This window comes from Oncorhynchus keta, chromosome 20, assembly GCF_023373465.1.
Source record: "Oncorhynchus keta strain PuntledgeMale-10-30-2019 chromosome 20, Oket_V2, whole genome shotgun sequence".
In the NCBI taxonomy this organism is placed as follows: domain Eukaryota; kingdom Metazoa; phylum Chordata; class Actinopteri; order Salmoniformes; family Salmonidae; genus Oncorhynchus; species Oncorhynchus keta.
In genome coordinates, this window is record NC_068440.1 from 24,994,164 (window position 1) to 25,015,398 (window position 21,235).

The 21,235-nt window shown below is 42.6% G+C and overlaps 1 protein-coding gene and 1 long non-coding RNA gene across 2 annotated transcripts in view; one reads left to right on the top strand and one right to left on the bottom strand.

The window, feature by feature from the left end:
• The window catches only part of LOC127909925 (uncharacterized), a 77,599-nt gene extending 76,548 nt beyond the window's left edge, over positions 1–1,051 (bottom strand). The window contains exon 1 of the long non-coding RNA XR_008072940.1: positions 620–1,051. This is a non-coding gene — a long non-coding RNA (uncharacterized LOC127909925). The remainder of the gene's footprint in view (positions 1–619) is intronic.
• LOC118399586 (protein tyrosine phosphatase type IVA 2) overlaps positions 14–21,235 on the top strand; it is a 36,954-nt gene continuing 15,732 nt past the window's right edge. The window contains exon 1 of the mRNA XM_035795781.2: positions 14–325. The gene's annotated coding sequence lies outside the window, so the exon portion shown is untranslated. The remainder of the gene's footprint in view (positions 326–21,235) is intronic.

A 21,235-nucleotide genomic window follows, 5' to 3' on the forward strand; every position in this document is an offset into this window, starting at 1 on the left:
AAGCCGACTGTCTACTGCCCAACCTGAAATAAACATTTATAACCTCTCGAGGACTCCAATGTAATACATGCAAAAATAGCACATTTTATTCGTTATTGTTGTTCTAAGTTATTTCAAAATCACCCCTCGGTAGAGCTCAGCTGTCATCCCTGGTCTTCTTGCGTGGCAGTGACGCTAACGAGACTACCACCTTGAAAGTCCTCCCAACAGTTCTGAGAGAACGCCACTTTTGAAGAGGAACAAGAAAGAGATCTGACAGCAGTTACTGCCCTCCATCCACATTCTCCGGTATAGTCACGGGATTTCAATGTTCAACCTGCTCTTTGTAAGTAAAAACATACTTTATAACGACTTGTTCGTATCGCTATACATTATGTCAAAAATATATTTCTGGACAGTTCGCGGGTCAATCTTCTTGGTAAGACAGTAGCTAGCATTAGCCTGCTAACACGGGGATATGGCAGCCATTGACTCAGTTCCTAACTAGCTAAATAACATTCGGCGAAACTGCCGAGTTGGAGAACGACATCTACGAATAATGTTGGCAAAATACCAAGGTCTGTCAAGTTAAACATAATGTATAGAGAACTAGTAATTTCATAGTGAACATGTTACTAACCTCGTTAGCCAGCCAGCTGTCCGTTTCCTGTGTACAACTAGGTAAAGTAAGGGAGCAAGCAAGCTAACCACGCCAACGAACGAGCAATACAGTATATGTTATGTTACTATAACGCAGTACTGTGATGTTATTTCATCTAGCTTAAGCCAAGTTAGTCATTGATAAACAAGGTGTTGTTTATACTCTGATAGCTTTATGTTCGCGTTTGTTTACGTTAAACGTTAGTTACACTAAAAAACACATTTTTATCCAATCTAGCCAGCTAATATTTACTCGTTTGACCCACAATACAGCCCAGTGTGAACCATTTTATTTTCTGAACTGCCTTGCTTGCAGCCGGCTAGTTAAAGTTAGCATAACGTTAGCAGTGTAGATGCATATAACGTTAGCTTGGTGGAGAACGGGGCTAGTTAACGTTGGCTAAGGTTACACACAGCGGCCTATTTTACAAGACATGCGGATCCGTTTGTGTCAGTGTACTCTTTTGTCTTCGATATGAATTAGCCGACCAATAAAGCTTGTTAGCCAATACAATTTACATGCTTGCTAATTGCTAGCCCGCAGTATTGTAATTTGAACCTGGCTTCTTCCTGCACTTGTTCCTGTTCTCATGAATCTAACTAAGGTTAGCCTGGCTACACAGTGTTGTACTGTAAACGTTGGTGTCTGGATTGGATGTCCAGCGTTTGGTTCGGTCCAACCGTTAGCTACATACGTTGATGTAACAAGATAACGTTACCCAAATGAACATGTCTCCTGTTGCCAAGGCCTCACACACCCAGCTGAGCGAACGGCATCAATGTCATGTGGAATCGAGATTGGATGCGAACGTAAACTGTAAAAGCTGTCGAATTTGATAACCAGGGTGGCTAAATCGAGTAACTGATGCCTTTTGAGGCATAGTTGTGTTGGTCCAGGGTGCACGCATCACATTGGTCTTGAGTGCACGGTTCTTCTCGGAAGAGGGGGTCATGTCTTGCTAGCTAGTTTCCACTCACGCCAAAGCAATTGATGTAATACTCTTTGGTTTCTGAAACACTCAATCAACAAGTCAGAGACTAGTGAATTTGAGGAAATGCATTTAGGGAGGAAGTTGACTTGAACATATATGACTATCTAGCATCACATCAGCAATTCATGCCCCAAGTCTCTTCTTTGTCAAGGTGTTTTGGTCGGTCTATTTGACGAGTGAGTGACTGACTACTACTAGCTACCATTTCTTGTGGGGTGGAAATGGGTTTTGTCTAGAAGGGATACATACATACTTTATAAAAGTTTACTTTTGGTAGCAGGTTAATGAACACTTAAGCAGGAGATAATGATAATTAGGGTAATCTTAGGAAAAGGGTTAGTTAGGGTTAGCAAAAAAAACATGACATTAATTTGACAAAAGCTGTATCCAAGCTATACATGACCTTGGAAAGGTGAATGGCCCATGGCAGCTAACTCACACTCACTCAATGTGGGCGGATCAGTCAAAGAGTAACTAGCGTAACAGGTAAGCTTACTCATTCCTGCTTATGAGTCATAACAAGGTGACCTATTTAGCCATGAACTTGTCAAGTGTAAAGTAACCATATGTATAGATCTCTCTGAGATATCACTGGGTACAAGACATGCTTTGTTTTTTTACTGAACATTGCTTTGACTAATTATTAAAATAGGCCTTAGAATCAAATATCAGAAACAATATCAGTTCACTGACTGTTTCCTGTAGGTCATTGTTAGCTTCTTTATTCCTTCAAGCATGTTTCGTGTTGAAAGTAGATCACTGTTAACACTGATCTGCTTTATAATAAAGTTGAGGTTTGAGCCTGGAGCCAGGTGCCTGCTCTGGAAATAACCCTGCTCAGCCAGCCCACATGTTTACAGCCTGAAGCCAAGGATGACTCCTAGCCTTTGACAGCCAGGCAGGGAGGCCCTCATTCACTAGATTCCATGCTGGTGTCACAGCCATCTCCCTGCGTCTGTAATATGTCCCCTGCTGTATATGCTTTGGATAGAGGTTGGCCTCGGTGCGTCCATGCAAAATGACTTGCCGCTCAAATAAAGGTTAAATAAAAAATCCCAAATCAAAGGCATCCTGGCCTATTCCCTACATTGTAAAAACATTTTGACACCCTTTTGAGAGCCACTGGTCTAGGATCATCTCACCTGCCCAAAATCTTTGTTTACACAAGCTGCGACTGAATTGTCTGTTTTGAACACAGATAGTCAAGTCTTCTCAATGCTGGATGGTACTAGACATTGCTGTCGTTCATGGTCATTTTGTGTACATTACTATTTGACCGTACAGTTGTAGCCAGAATTGCATCTTTTATTGTCAAAGTGAGTGTGTCTTTTGTATGGGAAAATCTGTTGGGTGGCGTATGTGACACATTTGGCACTTCACTAGATGGTGTGACATTTCACACTCAGAAGATGGGTCCTCTATATTATCTGCATAAAGAAAGACGAGCGTGACAACAGGGGAAGTCGTCAGCCTTGGTTACCGTAACTGAGAAACCTGAGACTAGTACAGTAACATGAGGCTAGGCAAGGGTCACGGGGGGGGGCAGGAGCTGTCTGTGTAGCTGGCATCAGGCCCGGTTTGACCACTGGGTGCCTGTGTCTGTTGAAAGGTGTGGTTGATGAGCTTGTAATGTGTTCTAGTCCAACTGGTGTAAAATATTATTTAAATGTCTTCATACCCCTGGGGCTCTGACTGGAGTGATGGAGAGAGATCACTAACCTCTGGTCTGGTGTGTGTTGGGGGGAGGAGAGGATGCTGTGCACTCACTGCCCCTTGAAAGCCATTACTCTCTCCCCTATGACATCCTAATCATAACTATTAATTAGATATATTAACAATATCTACATATCTGACACTGTATCAGTAGTTACTGTTTCCCTACACCCCTTTGACACTGGGTATTATTCCTGTTATTGGCACTGTTTGTTGTTTATGACCCCGGTTATAAAGGGCATGGAGGGCTAGCCAGCACTGACACCTCTTCTGGATGCTGCTCCTACCTGCTTGTATAGGAATACAGGATCTTCTATTGTGATAGTGTTTACAGCAACCATCTCCCCAGTTAGACAGAATCTGGTTAAAAAACATCATACCACTCAATAGGTAGTCTATTGTGTGCTGTCTGGCAATGGTGTTGACACATTTTGTGGACACTGTTCTAGAACCTGTGGTGATAAAATGCAGTGACTGTGTTTTAGAACAAGCCGGGTTGCTTAGACGTTGCTTTCGCTTCCATTCTCTTGTATTCAACCAGCTTATTAAAAAGCATGAGTTGTGTGGTTCCTCACAGCCTCTGGCCACAGACCATGTGCACTGACTCACTGAGGAGCAGACCTGGAGCCCGTCGGAGTAGTAGGATGATGAAAGTAATATCCAGGAAACTGATCTAAGGTCCGTTTCTTCCTTTTTTACCACCTTAAAAAACCATGTTGGGGTCTGGAAGCTAAGCTGATCCTAGATATTTTAAGTAAGCCTTGTCTAAGGCAGAATTGCCCATAGAGGGCCTCTCGGGTGGCGCAGTGGTTAAGGGCGCTGTACTCCAGCTATGCCACCAGAGACTCTGGGTTCGCGCCCAGGCTCTGTCGTAACCGTCCGCGACCGGGAGGTCCGTAGGGGTAACGCACAATTGGCCTAGCGTCGTCCGGGTTAGGGAGGGGTTGGCCGGTAGGGATATTCTTGTCTCATCGCGCACCAGCGACTCCTGTGACGGGCCGGGCACAGTGCGCGCTAACCAAGGTTGCCAGGTGCACAGTGTTTCCTCCGACACATTGAGCCAGCTCCTGTCCCTCAAGAAGAGATCACAGAGGAGCAGCAGTGATCCTTTGAAATATTTACACATGACAAGCAGGAGGCGTAGCGCCAGAAGGTGCAAGGATAGAGAAGAGAAAGAATCTCATTGTGGGTAGAAGTTGCTTGTAGGCACAGATCTAAAACTTAGCATACATCCAGTGGGAGTACTTGCACATCAAGCAGCCTCTCACTTGAGAAACAGAAGATATGCTCCTGCCCTATGGGCAATTCTTTTTTTTATTTTACCCCATTTCTCCCCAATTTCGTCGTATCCAATTGTTTTTAGTAGCTACTATCTTGTCTCATCGCTACAACTCCCGTACGGACTCGGGAGAGACGAAGGTTGAAAGTCATGTGTCCTCCGATACACAACCTCACACTGCTTCTTAACACAGTGCGCATCCAACCCGGAAGCCACAATAAAATTCCAACTGGACAATTCCTTTTGTCTTTAGAAATTAAAAGGAACGGAGCTCGCTCTCACGGCCGCGACTTAGCTCATGGCATTCTGCCGGACCCCTGGTTCAAACTGCTCTAATTTGCTCCCCCTTCATAGTAGAAGCCTGAAACAAGGTTCTAAAGACTGTTGACATCTAGTGGAAGCCGTAGGAAGTACAATATGACCCCATAGACACTGTATATTGGATAGGCAATCATTTGAAAAACTACAAACCTCAGATTTCCCACTTCCTGGTTGGATTTTTTTCTCAGGTTTTTGCCTTCCATATGAGTTCTGTTATACTCACAGACATCATTCAAACAGTTTTAGAAAATTCAGTGTTTTCTATCCAAATATACTAATTATATGCATATTCTAGCTTTTGGGCCTGAGTAGTAGGCAGTTTACTCTGGGCATGTTATTCATCCAAACTACTCAATTCTGCCCCCCAGTCCCAAAGAAGTTAAACTAATCTAAATATATTTTAAAGTAGGCACCCTTTGCCTTGATGACAGCTTTGCACACTCTTGGCATTCTCTCAACCAGCTTCACCTGGAATGCTTTTCCAAAAGTCTTGAAGGAGTTCCCACATATGCTGAGCACATTTTAGCTGATTTTCCTTGACTCTGCAGTCCAACACAAACAGTCACAATTGGGTTGAGGTGGGGTGATTGTGGAGGCCAGGTCATCTGATGCAGCTCTCCATCACTCTTCTTGGTCAAATAACCCTTACACAGCCTGGAAGTGTGTTGTGTCATTGTCCTGTTGAGAAACAAATGATAGTCCCCCTAAGCACAACCCAGATGGGATGGCGTATCACTGCAGAATGCTGTGGTAGCCATGCTGGTTAAGTGTGCCTTGAATTCTGAATAAATCGCAGTGTCACCAGCAAAGCACCCCCACACCACCACCTCCATGCTTCACCTTGGGAACCACACATGCGAAGATCATCCGTCCACCTACTCTGTGTCTCACAAAGACACAGAGGTTGGAACCAAAAATCTCAAATTTGGGCTCATCAGACCGAAGGGCAGATTTCCACCAGTCTAATCATGTCCATTGCTCGTGTTTCTTGGCCCAAGCAAGTCTCTTCTTATTGGTGTTCTTTAGTGGTGGTTTCTTTGCAGCAATTCAACCATGAAGGCCTGATTTCATTTAGTCTCCTCTGAACAGTTGATGTTGAGATGTGTCTGTTACTTGAACTCTGAAGCATTTATTTGGGCAGCAATTTCTGAGGCTGGTCACTCTATTGAGTTTTACCTATGCAGCAGAGTTAACTCTGGGTCTTCCATTCCTGTGGCGGTCCTCATGAGAGCTAGTTTAATCATATCACTTGATTGGTTTTTGCACCTGCACTTGAAGCAACTGTCAAAGTTCTTGAAATGTTCTGGATTGACTGACCTTCATGTCTTAAAATAATGGACTGTCATTTCTTTATTTGAGCTGTTCTTGCCATAAATCAAATGATAATGACTTTGTCTTTTACCTAATAGGGCTATCTTCTGTATACCAACCCTACCTTGTCACAACACAACTGATTGGCTCAAACGCATTCAATTCCACAAATTAACTTTAAAGAAGGCACACCTGTTAATTGAAATGCATTCCTGGTGACTACCTCATGTAGCTGGTTGAGAGAATGCCAAGAGTGTGCAAAGCTGTCATCAAGCAAATTGTTGCTTCTTTGAAGAATCTCAAATACTTTGGGTTACTCTATGATTCTATGTGTTATTTCATACTTTTGGTGTCTTCACTATTAAACTACAATGTAGAATTTAGTACAAATAAAGAAACCCTGAAGTGAGTAGGTGTGTCAACCTTTGACTGGTACTGTAGTTATGGTGAATCTTGGTGGTGGGAACCTAATTTAGGGTTGTCACAATACCAGTATTCTGATACTCTGTGGTATCGTGGCAAGGAAATAAAATATAAAGCGCATTCATTTCTTGAGAAAAACAGTCCTAATGTTAGAAACAAACAGCATTATGTTGTCACATTTTGTTTAATTTTCAAGCTGGGCTCCTGACCCTAGTTCGATTCCAGGCTGCATCATAACCGGCCATGATCGGGAGTCCCATAGGGCGGAGCACAATTGGCCCAGCGTCATCCGAGTTTGACCGGGGTAGGCCGTCATTGTAAATAAGAATTTGTTCTTAACTGACTTGCCTAGTTAAATAAAGGTTAAAAAAACAAAACTCCACAGGTTTGTCTTGGCAACGATTTTGCACATGTGCCTATGAATGTGTTCCTAGAGGAATAGCTTTGTTTATTTTATGTCTCCCTCCATGTTAATATTAAATCCTTTGGTCAAATGTGGTTATGACAATTTGTTCCAATGTTGCTTTTCCACTGAGACTTACCCCTACCAGTAGGCTTCTAATGTTATTGTGCGTCCATCAGGAGTGTGACGCTGAAGACTTGTGGTGAGCAGAATCAACAGTATGTGCATCAATCAGGTTTTTCAATGCCGATACCGATTTTTATTGGAGGACCAAAAAAGCCGATACTGATTAATCGGCCAATTTAAAAAAAATTAAAACATTTTTAAAAAATTTAAGACTCAAAAAATATAATAATAATGACAATTACAACTACTGAATGAACGCTTATTTTAGCTTAATATAATACATCAATAAAATCAATTTACCCTCAAGTAAATAATGAAACATGTTTAATTTGGTTTAACTAATGCAAAAACAAAGTGTTGGAGAAGAAAGTAAAAGTGCATTATGTGCCATGTAAGAAAGCTAACGTTTCAGTTCCTTGCTCAGAACATGAGAACATATGAAAGCTGGTGGTTCCTTTTAACATGAGTCTTCAATATTCCCAGGTAAGAAGTTTTAGGTTGTAGTTATTATAGGACTATTTCCCTATATACCATTTGTATTTCATATACCTTTGACTATTGGATGTTCTAATTGGTACTTTAGTATTGCCAGCCTAATCTCGGGAGTTGATAGGCTTGAAGTCATAAACAGCGCAATGCTTGAAGCTGCTGGCAAACGCAATAAAGTGCTGTTTGAATGAATCATTACGAGCCTGCTGCTGCCTACCACCGCTCAGTCAGACTGCTCTATCAAATCATAGACTTAATTATAACATAATAACACACAGAAATATGAGCCTTAGCTCATTAATATGGTCGAATCCGGAAACTATCATCTCGAAAACAAAACATTTTATTATTTCAGTGAAATATGGAACCGTTCCGTATTTTATCTAACGGATGGCATCCATAAGTCTAAATATTCCTGTTACATTGCACAATCTTCAATGTTATGTCATAATTACGTAAAATTCTGGCAAATTAGTTAGCAACGAGCCAGGCGGCCCAAACTGTTGCATATACCCTGACTCTGCGTGCAACGAAGAAATGCAAGAGAAGTGACAATTTTCCTAGTTTACTATTGCCTGCTAACCTGGATTTATTTTAACTAAATATGTAGGTTTAAATATATACTTCTATGTATTGATTTTAAGAAAAGGCATCTAACCTGGAGCCAAGGCAAGGCCCTATGAACTGTTAAAAGGAACCACCAGCTTTCATATTTTCTCATGTTCTGAGCAAGAAACTGAAACGTTTATATATATATATATATATATATATATATATATATATATATATATATATTTTTTAATCGGCAACGGCTTTTTTTGGTCCTCCAATAATCTGTGTCGGCGTTGAAAAATCATATTCGGTTTACCTCTAATCTTGCTTTTCTAAACGCAGATCCAAAATGCTTCTGCTCTGCATCAGACACATTGTGTACTTCAGTTGAGCTTTTCCACTCGGATGTGAAGTCATACCAATCCTATTAAAGGCCCAACACACTCTTTCAGCCTGTGTAGGACAGGACAGTGGACCTGGGCTGTAATTTCTGAGGCTGGTCACTCTAATTAACTTTTCCTTTGCAGCAGAGGTAACTCTGGGTCCCTCCATTCCCGTGGCAGTCCAAATGTTATTTGAAATTGTTACAAATACTTTTTTTAGCTGGGCTTGATTGAGTTTGCCTTACACAATGGAACCAATGGAGAAGTCTCAAAAGAGCAAACACAATCCACCTAGCACTCCCAGACAGTAAAGCAAACACTCAAAGCATTGGAAAGATTTGAAACAGTATTTGAATCCAGGTCTGCAGGGCAGGTGTTGGGTGATCTACCTTCCCCTCCACCTTTGTCTGGCCAAGGCTTGTTAGGTGGCTTGGCCTAAGGATGCTGGCCACTTTGACAACTGTGTTACTTGTGCCTCTTTCACCTTTTCACTCCCCCTTTCAGTCACTGGGGGGGTGGGGTGGTTTTCACTACCCCTTTCAGTCACTGGGGGGCTGGGGTGGTTTTCATCGTGGGTTACTGAAGAACCCGGACTGAAACTCTCTGTGGTGTTTCTGCTCAGGATGGAACACGTCAACAGTAACTTGGTGTTCCGTTTAAAAATGTTAGAATGTTCAAATTACTCCGACCTGGGCTAGGTGAATGTTCAAATTGTGACTGCTTCCCAAATGACACTATTCCCAATAAAGCACACGAGTGTTGTACCATAGAGCCCTGGTCAAAAGTAGTGCCCTATAAGAAAAGTGTGCCATTTGGGACGCTTGCTGTGTTTCACCAGAATGGTTTACAACACCTCCTTATTAAAATGGTACAGGACATTCTGACTTATTTAGTCTAATCCTCCTCCACCCTTCTCTGTGGCTAGTAACTTTGTTTTGTTCTTTGTTAGCGTTTTGAATTGCCTTTGACTTGCAAATGAGAGGCTTGATTTGAATCTAGGTAAATTAAATTCCCCCAGATTAATTGGATGTGGTGTAAGGCCCCAGATCAGATAACTGTTACATGAGAAAGGCAAGCCGCTGTCTACTGAAGGGGAATGTTTGTGTCCTTGTTCTAGCTGCTACCTGAGGCTACCTTGGCAGCTGTGAAATTATGGCCTTGTACAGTACCTTGTGTTCAATTTATTACTCCGATAAACAATTCAATTACTGTAATTGGACTACATGTGATGTCAGACTAGCATTGTTGTAGTTTGATTTGTTTATGTACAATATTGCTACAGTTGAGAGGCTTCATGTTTGGTGTAATGTTTAGAAAGATGAGAGTATCAGAAAATGTGTTTCAGTCTGGGAAATTAAAGTGCTGGAAACATGTTGGCTCACTATTTAAAAAGATGGAGAACAACTTATAGAATGAAAAATACTGGAGTTTTGGTACAGTGGACTAGCACTAGCTAATGCTACCTACAGTAGCACATCTTTTAAATTAAATTCGGTAGCCATGCTTTCTGCCTTTTAACCCCGTTTCATTTCTCCTTGTCTGGCCAAAGCCTGATTTCTTTCAGCCTTTGCCAGAGAAAGAGCAGCCTCTCCCCCAAGTGCTATCGTAGGACTTTCATCGTCATTAGGTTATCTAGCATCTCTCCCATCGTAGTGGAATAGGTTGGCTAACTGAATGGTTTTCAGACTCCACATTTTCTCTCTACTGCCTAGTTTCAAATCAACCCTAACTGTTGTCTGACTAATTTGCTATGTTGAGGCTTAGGGTGGTTTTCTGACATCTCTGTTCAAAGATTCCTTGAATAAGCTGGAAATCCAGGTATCCTTCAATTGCTATTTCTCGGAAAACCTGGACATTTTGGGACAGGTTTACTAGAATTTTGCAACTGTTGAGGCTTGAGTTCCTGTCCATGCTCTGTCCATGCTGTATGTTAGGTCTTTCTCTAGGGCCTGTGCTGCGGGCCAGGTGTTTACTTGTTCTAAGAGGTGTTAATAGGCCTGGTGATGGGAGGCAGGACTTGTGGTGAACCAACCACAAACCCCCCGTAGCAGTGTATTTCTGATTAACATTTGGTGGCCAAGGCTCTTTTAAGGACTTGGGCAAATATTATGACAGTAGTATCTGGCATGCTAATTAAGCTAACAGGAAGTGGTGCTAACTGGACCTTGCCCAGGGGGATGTTAAATATTTATTAGATTATTACCTGTCCTGGTTGAGACTCAGGGAGGGCAAAGTAACCCACCCTCTCATCCTGCTCGAAAAGGCCTCTGGCTCATGGCTATCTTTGGTTTTAATAGTGGGTATTTATACCTCTCGACTGACTGGGATAGTGCCTGTCCCTTGTGGTAGTCTGAACCAAAATAGTCCCTAGTCTACTACACAAAACAGAGCTACTGATTCAGACCGACTGAATCCGATCACCTCCTCAACATACAGCACTGGCCCTGTGTTCCTGTGGGAGGGAGATCTCAGTAGCCTGTTTTGTAGCACCTTGCATGCAGGTACACACTGCATTAGACTCTCTCGCTCTACCTTAGACATGCTGTTTTTTGCGGTTTCTTACTCGCTCTCACTCACACACGCACCCTGTTTCTAACTCATACTCCAGTCATAACGACTTCTGTTTCGTTGTGTGTGATTAACCATTTGAAAGAAGTTCCCAAGAAACTCAAACAAAGTGAGTTAATCACTGAACCCGATAGTGGTTTTTGACTAAGCTATAGATTTACCTTGCACGCACACTGACGTACCCACCTCAAGTACCATCTTACACCTGTTCTATAGTCCCTACCAGCCTGACTGGGACTACTTTTGGCACAATTCCACAAGAGCAATCAAGCTGTGCCGGAACCAGAACAAACTAGCCTTGTTGGTTCTTGCCTGTTTTCCCATTTGCCATGGAACTGGAAACAGGGACAGGTTTAATTTGCTTAGTGACTATTTTAAGACGGCGGCCGATGGCGCAGTTCATCAGCGGACGTTGTGATCCCTCTGTGACTATAATTGTTTTTAAGTATGGAGGAGGGAGATGCGCTAGAGGCATTAACCAGGAGTTTTGTGCCACCCTTTTAATCTTTGCTCGTGGGCAGCAATGGAACCTGAATGAAAGGAGACAGCTGAAAAGAGACGGAACTACACAGCGTAACTTATCATGCGAGGTTCACTTCAGCCGGTTGAAAGACCATTTTACGTGTCGCAAGAAACACTCGAGGTATATGTAGCTGTTTACTTAGCTGTTGTGTATCTGTCTTTGGAATTGTTCAAAACTTATTTGGAATGACCGCTATTACAGTTGCCTGCAATACAGGATTACTCTTGCAGTACAGTATTACTCTTGCATTATGCTTTGTGTGCTAGGCCTCTAGGAGGTATGTGCTGTGTATCTATTTAGCTAGCTAGCTACATAACGTGTATCAGTCTTTGTGATGGATATACATTGTTCATACCTGTACCTAAGCCTACATCATGCACGGCATACTGCAAGAGTAATATTGCAGGACTGCACCTTATTGCGAGTGTAATAGCTAGCTGTCCTCATTTCAATACTGCAAGATTAATTTAGAAGAACATTCTTATGAGAAACACTTCCTGACCTAATCAGACGATAATTAATCAACTATATTACCTCCACCTATGCTATGGTGAGTTGTGTCCCATTGACAAATAAACACAATGCTTATTTTTAATTGTTTTATTTTCTCCGTCCTCTCACAGACACCCAACTCCACCAACACCCTTTGGACAACAAAGCACCTAGACAAACAACAACTACTACTAGCATTAAAAACCAAGCCTGGTCCATTAGCTCAGTGGTTTTTCCCTTTGGTTACGAAAGCCCCTATCACATGATTTTACCCTTAGGGATTACTAAAGCACCAATATATTCCCTTTTATTTATTTGACAAGTTTAGTTTTTTACCCCTTGTGAATACCCTACTACATAATTGTATCTTTTTTGTCTGACCAATGGTCTATTGTTGTTTAATAAGTGTCAATCATAGTATGCCTAATCTTTATTTCCTAAATTTTAAATTTTATTTCTGACATTTTAGAAGTTTATTGCTTCAAAATCTGTACATTATTTTCTTTGTTTAACTCAGTGAATAGTAATTGAATGCCACATTCACAATGCTTTTGGCGTAGTAAAATGTACATTAGAACTTCAGCCAGTTTAGTGACATGTCTGCCGCTGGTGTCTGACATCCTTTTATGGCTTGGACAAACTGTCCAAATACAGCTATGAAGCTGTTTAAATGAGGCAATCTGGGCCATCTCAGCCGCCCTGGCTGACCTGTGCTGCACTGGCTGGCTACTGCCTCATCTTAACGCAGCTGATTTGAAGTGCTGATCCTGCTGTGTCTCCAGGTATGAGGCCTCTGCCTCCTCATGAAATTCAGCTATTCACGGGTTGTGCTCTTCCCTGAGGAAATATGTAGGAAGACGTAATGACATGTACAGTTCAGGAATGAATCCATAGCAGTCCTGCTGATCATGTCCTGACATGCCTCAGTCTTTATGAGTGGCCCATGGAGGGGGTGTGGTGAAGAAACTGGAGGTTGTGTAGAGTTCTTGGTTGTGAACTACTGTGTTGGCCTAAATGACTCCAGTAAGGCAGGGGGAGGGGCAGTCGGTAGTACAACTTCCTGTAACTGTTTGCGTATCCACGTCGTGACATGATTCTCTCTGGACTCTCACCCTAGCCCAGCCAGAACAGAAACTCCAGCCAGTGAGCACTGCTACCTTCGAGTACGCTTCGGTTTTGTTACGTCGTTGAGAACAGATGGCAAATGGGCGTAAACATCTACCACTGTTGCCGAAGGTTTCATGTTGGAATCCAGCGATACAAAGTAGTTATTTCGATTTTTACATTAACCATTTAAGTTATGCCTTAACTTAATAACCCTAACCTTCAATTGACTTAATACATAAACTTAACCTTAAACGCATATCTTGAAATTTGACGTAATTTGCAAATATAGGCCACTACCAAATTATGTTCCTTTTGCTTTTTCTCCTTTGCCAACTTCTTTTGCTCCCTCGTGTGGTTTTTGATCCCTTCCCCCTCTTTCACGTCCACACTCTACTCTCATGTTCCCCCTCTTCTTTATTCCCCCTCTTTCACGTCCACACTCTACTCTCATGTTCCCCCTCTTCTTTATTCCCCCTCTTTCACGTCCACACTCTACTCTCATTTTCCCCCTCTTCTTTATTCCCCCTCTTTCACGTCCACACTCTACTCTCATGTTTGCCCTCTTCTTTATTCCCCCTCTTTCACGTCCACACTCTACTCTCATGTTCCCCCTCTTCTTTATTCCCCCTCTTTCACGTCCACACTCTACTCTCATGTTCCCCCTCTTCTTTATTCCCCCTCTTTCACGTCCACACTCTACTCTCATGTTCCCCCTCTTCTTTATTCCCCCTCTTTCACGTCCACACTCTACTCTCATGTTCCCCCTCTTCTTTATTCCCCCTCTTTCACGTCCACACTCTACTCTCATGTTCCCCCTCTTCTTTATTCCCCCTCTTGCTCTTTCTCTCATGTGCTCTCTGCACCACCTCTCCCTTTCTTGGTCTTGTGCACGTGCTCTTTTGCACAATCTTGCTCCTTCACATTGTCTCGCCTGCTCTCGCCCGCCCTCTTTGGCAGTTTTATTTTTTTTATCTCACTCACACCCTCCTATCTCTCACATCCCTTTTTTTGTTTTCTCATCTTATTTTTCGCTGCTCTCTGTCTACTGTCCTCCATCTTGCGTAAAGTGGAAATCTAAAGCTCCTGTTGAGTGCATACTCTACAAAGAGAGATGAGTGGAATGTCAGTGGTGTTTGTTCTTATATGCCACTGGAATGAAGTGTACCCTCGTTGTCACTTTCCTCCAGCCTTGGGTTGTATTCATTATGCAAAACATTTTGCAAATGAAAAATTACCATTTCTCATTGGACTAGTTGACGTAAACCCTCCCTGTTTCAGTCCCTGTTTTCGTGCGTTTTTTGCCTAATGAATACGACCCTGTGTTGCTCTGGAGGAATAACCAGGTGAGTGAAAAGAAAGAAAAAAAACATTGGTACTAGTCTGAAAAGCCCTACTCTAGTCAATTCCTTGGCCTACCATTGTCTGTCCACAGATGAGTGGACCTTCTGTGGCTCAGTTGGTAGAGCATGGTGCTTGTAACGCCAGGGTAGTGGGTTCGATTCCCGGGACCACCCATACGTAGAATGTGTGCACACATGACTGTAAGTCGCTTTGGATAAAAGCGTCAGCTAAATGGCATATATTATTATTATATATTTATTATTATTATTAGATGAAACTGAGACCGTATTCTTGCTACAGGGTGTCTCCATATCGTTTGTGTGTGTGCCAATGCTAGTCTTATCAGAGCGCTCAAGGGAATGCTCCATGTCACCGTGGCTCCATATAGTGGTTAAATGCACTGCCTGGGGGGGAAGTGTATATGGGGTCATGTGCTTGTGGTGTATATGTTAGCAGGGGGGTTGAGGAGATCAGGGAGTCTGCATTTACAACTGGTCTAAGGATGTAGCACTGTCAAGCTGTTAGCAAAGGTGTCAGCTTTTGAGAGCTGCTTATCTGTGTTAGATATTACTGGGGTTTTTCTCTCGATCGTTGTAAGTGCCACTAGGACATGCACCTGTGTGACCTTCGAAACATTTAGGCCTAGTTCCTCATTTCGCCACTGTGAATCTAAATGAAGTAGGGTAATCAGTCTGTCTGTGTCGGTGTGGGCAGAGTGTGAGTTGGCAGGACACTTATCACCCTCTTGGCGTGTTGATCTTCTCCTTGTCCCCCAGCCCAAGGACTAACCATGCCAGGGCTCCTTTCTCCAGACATCCAGGCACTCCCCTAGTCCCCTGGCCCAGCTCCCACACTGCCCTCCAACTGGTCAGAGCCAGCCCAAGAGAACGATACAGAGCCACAGACACACTGCTACAGACACTCCCTCAGTCCCCAGGACTGAGCCTTATGCAGTTCTGATACCTGGCCCAATGTGGAAGGAAGAGTCACCGAGGTGGTGTAGTAGTGTTGTTTGGTATTCAGTAGAATGTCAACAAATGGCTTGTGCTATTTCACTATCTAAATGCTTGGCCTTTTCTGTTGTTTCTGGAAGATGTCCTCTATTTGCACACCCACCTAGTTAACTGTGCAAGATCTTCAATGTTTACTTGTCATCGTGACCTAAGCCCATGTTCCCGCAGATTCCTCTAGGCTAAATCCTTAGCACAGCCAGCCTGCAAAAAAATACATACTTATATAGGCCTATCTGTGACAAAAAAACCTGATGCCAAAACGCATGTGAACCGGTGGTCCCTGCATGGCTGTGCACCTTATTCCCTTCATGGTGCACTACTTTGACCATGGCCTATATGGCTTGGTAAAAAATAGTGCACTATGTAGGGAATGGGGTGCCATATGGGACACCGTGCCAGTGGCTCAGCTGGATTTGTAGCAGAGATCTGGGGGATCTGAGGAAGGGGATTAGGGCAGTGCGGTGGATATATATATATATATATATATATATATATATTAGTTATTCAAAACCCCTGCTAATCCCACATGTTTCACCCTGTTCAGCGATGTCAGAGAGATGAGGGAGGGGTTGACTATATTTCAGGTGGTTTAGCTTTTACTTCTCATGGATGTTAAGGCTTTCGCCTAGTGTCTTTTAGCTTGAAATCCTAGAGAATTGATCAATTGTACATAGAGAATACATAAGAGACCTTGTCAGTTGATTAGTGTCCCATTGTAGCAGGTCTTTCCTCTCTCTCTTTAAGCTGTGCAGGCAGTCTCTCTCATTGGCACACATCCAGTCCCACAGCTGATCGTTTCTTGTTAATGGGACCGGTCTGTCAAACACGCAATTCACCCACTGCTTTATCCCTGACTAACATGCAAATAAAGATCAGTCCCAATATTTCACCAGTCAGTCACTTTTTGTAATTAGGCTCTTTTTCTTCTACACTGTCTCACTCACTCACACACACACACACACACACACACACACACACACACACACACACACACACACGGCTTCTTTGCTGTCAAATCCAACCTAGTTTCCTGAGCCAAGCTTTACAACAGAGTACAGACAAATCTGTTAATGGTTTGAGAATGGCACTGTAATGTAGTTAGTCAGCAGCCGGGTCTCCCTGGCTCTAGTCCTGTCCTAGCTATCATCTGTTTGGCTTCTTTTGTTCTTTGAATCTGGGTCTCATTATCATGCTCTTTATACCACTACCCTCCCACTCTTTTCTCTCCCTCTCCTCCCTCCCCCTTTCTCTGTTCCCCTTGCCACCTCTCCCTTTCCTCTCTGTCACGGTGTGGGACATCGGTGCCAGTGGGTCTACTCTCCCTATCACGGGCCAGTTTGGCGAGCAGGGCACCAAGAGGGGACTCTCGCTCGCAATTTGGGAATATAGCCAGGGCCTTTGAGTCACAGCCGGTAGGCCCCAGTACTGCAAGGCTACTCACTCAATGACCTTTCTCCCAGTTTAGCTCCTGTAAACAAGGGGGCTAATGTGAAGCCTAGCTGTCATTTCTCAGAATATTAATGATGGGGGAAAAAAATTGATAGTAACATATCGCAATATTATTTTTTGATGTTATTGTATTGATATTTGACTCCAAGTATCGATTTCTGAAAGATCCTTTTTTTCTCTTTTTTTTTTTTTTTTTCTATCTTCCATGTACACTATATACTATCTATACAAAAGTATGTGGACAACCTATAAGTTGGTGGATTCTGCTATTTCAGCCATACAATCAAGCATGCATGCAATCTCCATAGACAAACATTGGCAGTAGAATGGCCTTAATGAAGAGCTCAGTAACATTCAGCGTGGCACCGTCATAGGATGCCACCTTTCCAGCAAGTCAGTTAATCAAATGTCTGCCACGGGCAACTGTAAATGCTGTTATTGTGAAGTGGAAGTGTCCTGGAGCTACAATGCTCAGCCGCAAAGTGGTAGGCCACACAAGCTCACAGAACGGTACCGCTGAAGCGTGTAAAAATCCTTGGTTGCAACACTCCCTACCGAGTTCCAAACTGCCTCTGGAAGCAACGTCAGTACAATAACTGTTCATCGGGAGCTTCATGAAATGGGTTACCTTGGCTGGAGTGGCATAAAGCTTGTTTTTATTGTACTCTGGAGTGATGAATCACGCTTCACTGTCTGGCAGTCCGATGGACGAATCTGGGTTTGGCGGATGCCAGGAGAATGCTACCTGCCCCAATGCATAGTGCCAACTAAAGTTTGGTGGAGGAGGAATAATGGTCTAGGGCTGTGGTGGTCACAATTTCGTCAGCCGATGATTGTCACGCAGAAAACTGTTTGTCTCGCTGTAATTTACCGTTAATTAACATAAACACATTTAGCAACTCCTGGCTTCCACACACAGGCTACAAGCCACTGATGCAGACCTTTTGGAACATGTACATTTATAAAGTCTAATAAATCCATGTAATATAGCCTACACCTTCACAATAAAGCCATTACTTTAGACGGGTCTAAAGAAGCATGATATGAAACAAAATGTGGTCTATTTCAGAAGACCAAAAAAGCTTACTGAGTTGTCCTTATGCTAGGTCCTGATATGACAATGCCAAATGGCTGTGGGCTACACTAGTTAATTTTAACAGACAAGATTTGGCATTATTTTATAGTAATGAAGAATATTCAAATTGAACAAAGCTAAATAAAATAGATATTTCCTCAACAATTTGAAGGAGTACGTGGCTATTCTCTGAACGGTTAACAAAGAAATAGGTACTCCTATATGCTTAATTTAGTTAATGTAACTTTAGTTGTTCTATAAACGTTGGGCCATATGTTTTGATTTTTAATACATTGTAAGGCTGCATGATGAGACTAAATGATTTGGAAAAAAGTCGCTTGAAAGGCATGAGCTCTGCTTAGTTTTTTTTGCGCAGGCTGTAAACACTTCATTGGTCTCATTCAGAATTTGACAAGAACTTGATAATGCCTCAAATTTCAAAGGGATGCCCCCTTTGGCTGTAATGCACCCAAATAAATAATAATCACCCAAAGTCTATTTATTCACATTATAAATGCAGGAATGCGCACATAGGCTAAAATCACTAATGTTCCATTAGTGGGAAAACACCATTATCAAAAGTGACCGCAAATGTGATTATGCATGTAATGTTTTTATTATAAAGGTGCATGTTTATGGTAGAAATGTTCTTCACCAAATTTCAACTCATGCGCTGCTTATGTATGCCAGTTAGGCTCTACACCCCTTGTAAAGCGGATTAATGTGCTTCATTTGATCAAAACATATAGGCCTATAGGGTGGGCTACATGAGGTGTGAGACTATTTGAAAAGGTCATATAAAAAAAGCATTTCTTAGGCTGGGCATCATTCAAAAGTGATCATGTATAATTCACAAGTGATAGGCTAATATTGTTACCCATTAGACTATTCTTGATTTAATCTTGTCTTTACATATATATTAAATAATGTGTGACATTTTTTTGATTTAGAATGGACCATTATCATGCACCTGTCTTCTATCCACTTAAATAGCGAATGGAGGATGCTTTTCCTCTTGTTCATTTTCATTCCAGCCAGGTAGCTATACTCCTGTTGTAAAGATAAATGATGTTCTGGATATTAGGAAAGTTGAGAAATAAATATAGTAGGCCTAGCCTATAGAGAGCTGATGGGATCCTCTGTTTAGTAGAAGCCATCATTCTTTCCTCAAATAATTACAAAGCCTATAGAAATGTTGCGCAACATGAGCTCATGGGCTCTCATGAAGTTTTTGATTAGGTTTTCGAAAAACATTTGCATTGATGTCAGATTGATTAGAGGGACAATGGAGTGCTGAGTACCAGGAAGTTGGCAAGTTTGGTAGGCTACTAATGACCATCAACGCTCGGAGAAGCCTAATTACCTTGACTAAACGGTCACGTGGAATTTGACTGCCTTCATGACTCGTGACCGCCGGTAACACAGTCACCCCAACAGCCCTATGTTTTTCATGGTTCTTGCTAGGCCCCTTAGTTCCAGTGAAGGGAAATCTTAACGCTACAGCATACAATGACATTCCAGATGATGCTGTGCTTCCGAATTTGTGGCAACAGAGTCCCTTCCTGTTTCAGTATGACAATGCCCCCATGCACAAAGCAAGGTCCATACAGAAATCTTTTCTCGAGATCGCTGTGGAAGAACTTGACTGGCCTGCACAGAGCCCTGACTTTAACTCCATCAAACACCTTTGTGATGAATTGGTACCCTCGACTGCAAGCCAGGCCTAATCGCCCAAGATCAGTGCCCGACCTCACGAATGCTCTTGTGGCTGAATGGAAGTAATTCCCTGCAGCAATGTTCCAACATCTAGTGGAAAGCCTTCCCAGGAGAGTGGAGCCTGTTATAGCAGCAAAGGAGGGACCAACTCCTTTGCTACCAACTGTAGGTAGCGTTAGCCAGTGCTTGTCGGCTGAACCGGCACCAAAACTCCAATATATTTAATCCTACAGCTTGTTCTCAATCTTTATAAATAGTTAGTCAACATGTTTTCAGCACGTATTTCCATGATTGCTCAAATTTTCTTCTGTAGCAGACGAGACACAAAGTGAGCAATATGTTTGGAACATCAAATTGCAATTACAAACCATGTACAAAACATTAGGAACACCTTCCTAATATTGCATTGCACCCCCTTTTGCCCTCAACAGCCTCAATTCGTTGGGGCATGGCCTCTACATGGTGTCAAGTATTCCACAAGGATGCTGGCCAATGTTGACTCCAATGCCTCCCACAGTTGTGTCAAGTTGGCTGGATGTCCTTTGGGCGGTGGACCATTCACACGGAGAACTGTTGAGCGTGAAAAACCCAGCAGTGTGGCAGTTCTTGACACACAAAACCCTTGTACCATGCCCTGTTCAAAAGCACTTAAATCTTTTGCCTTGCCCAGTCACGCTCAATTAAGGGATCATGGCTTTCAGCTGGATTCACCTTATCAGTCTGTCATGTAAAGAGCAGGTGTTCCTGAATTGTGAGAATTTAAATACATATGGTATTGTCACCTAAGTATCTTGATTAGATCGTATCATGTTGTCTCTGGCAATTCCCAGCCTAACAGAATACGTGTGGGTAGTTTCGTGTGTGTGACTTTTGTAGATGTTTCTCCCAGGTTCATATACAGTAGTAGGCTAATCCGATCTCGGTATCAGGTGAAGGAAAATACTTGATGTAGCTAGTTGAACAATTTCTTAGTCCTGAGTGGACTCTGTGTGTACCCAACAACATTCAGTCCAGCTGGAAAAGAAAGGGACATGTTGGTACTCACAACGGGGCTTTAGTGTATGTGTGGCAGCAGGAGAACTTCAGGATAAATCTTAGCTTGTGCTGTTTTATGTTCTTCGTTAGCACTTGTTCAACAGCAGAGTTGTGTGGGGCAGCTGTGAGGCGATGCCAACTAATGATGACTGAAGTGGCCTGAAAATTGAAAATTGTAGGCTAAACAAAAATAATAAAGCTTTCCTAACCCGGTTGACCTGAATCGCGGCCTAAATAGGCCCCTTGTTGGCGTTTGTTTTGTATGTAGGCCTAGCTGTGCATTTC